The following is a 1,620-nucleotide window of genomic DNA, read 5'->3' on the forward strand; positions in this document are numbered from 1 at the left end:
TACTCCACAGTAAAGAGGTTGTTTCACAAGAAATTAAGATTTTGCAAATTATGATTCCTAATTCATAGGTTTTATAATTACTGTTATAAATCTTTTCATTTATTTCATGTGTACTTTTTGTAACCTTTTAATATGGATGTTTTCATGAATGCAAGCTTTGACTTAATTTTGTTAAACTGTTTGTGTAATGGTTAGAATTTTTGCTATATAAAATGGATCAGACAAAATTTACTTTAGAGTAAAAGCTAATTTTTTGAAAGCTGTCATTCATCAGTTTCCTGTGATGATTGGAAATATAGTGGTGATTTAAACCATTAACAAAATATAATAGTTATTAATGGTATCTTAATGTTTCCATTTATGTCTTAATAATAACCCAAGTTTGCATTTATCTTAGCAGAATGTAAAAAAAATTAAAAGCTGATGTTATGTGCTGGTTTTGTTTGAACATTTCTTTAAGACAAATGAAGAAAATTCACTGAGAAACTCTTCTCCTTTTGTGAAAAACAAGGAAATATCTGCACACTGAAAAGTCCTGTAGGAGGTATTATTTATTTTTGACGTGACATATGAGAAGGTTCTGTGGGTATTGCTCGGTATTGAGGCTTATATAGTGAGGCTAAAAAAAGGTAACACATAATTGGCTGATTATCTTTCTGTTTGCCTCACTATAAAAACGTCACAATACCTTTGCCTGAGGAAGACCCTCTCAGAGTTGGCAACATAGCAACAAGTGATACCTCCTTGGGGGCTTCAAAACTATTGTGTCCAGCTAATTCTTTGTTTTTCACTTTGAGCCCTTTTACGCAGTCTCATTCTTCTGTGTTAAAACTAGACTTCTAACAGAGCAGCAAACAAAGGTTACTCTCCAAAATTTTCTCAGGCTCTGCTGCTGGGTGTAAGGTGCTTAGTTATCTTCAAGTACAAAGTTAAAATAATCAGGCCCACACAGAAATGGACTGCTTAATTTTTTGTCAGTGACAATGTTAAACATTAATGCTTTATGTTTTATCTGTCGTGTATGATTTGTTAGCCCTTTCAATTGACAGTCAGATTTGATTGTGAAATACAACATTCAGTCAGTAACAAAGAGAAAAGGAGTGCAAATGTAAATAGAATTTATTGAAACTTTAAACAAGTTATAGATGAATATCAAAAACTCAACATTAGCCATTACAGCCTGGGCTATGTTCAGGCCGAACAAAATGTGTCCTAAAGGCCAAATTCAAAAGCAGTGACACTGCCAACTGTAAGCAGTTCACTGCGTTTGGAGGTGGTCTTTAAAAGAATTAACTAATTTACTTTAACAACATAAAATTCTCCTAGGTGTGAGATGAATGTGTCTGATGTGAGGGTGCTCAATTATGGCACCATTTAAACTATGAACAAATGTAGCCATAACACTGTAACCACATTTCCTGGCCTTATCAATCTTTGCTGGATTTCCACCAGCCTCCCACCTGCACCTTTGGGCCACTGAAGAAAATATTATCTTAATGCCAGGATGCTGGAGGTGAAGCTGGTGCAGGTCCTCCTTCATCATGCTGACCAGCTTGACACTGCTGACCTTCCCCATGTCATTGCCGCCACAGTGGATGAAGAGGACATCTGGTGCTGCTC

The sequence above is a fragment of the Epinephelus moara genome, chromosome 21 (assembly GCF_006386435.1).
Source record: "Epinephelus moara isolate mb chromosome 21, YSFRI_EMoa_1.0, whole genome shotgun sequence".
Classification (NCBI taxonomy): Eukaryota; Metazoa; Chordata; class Actinopteri; order Perciformes; family Serranidae; genus Epinephelus; species Epinephelus moara.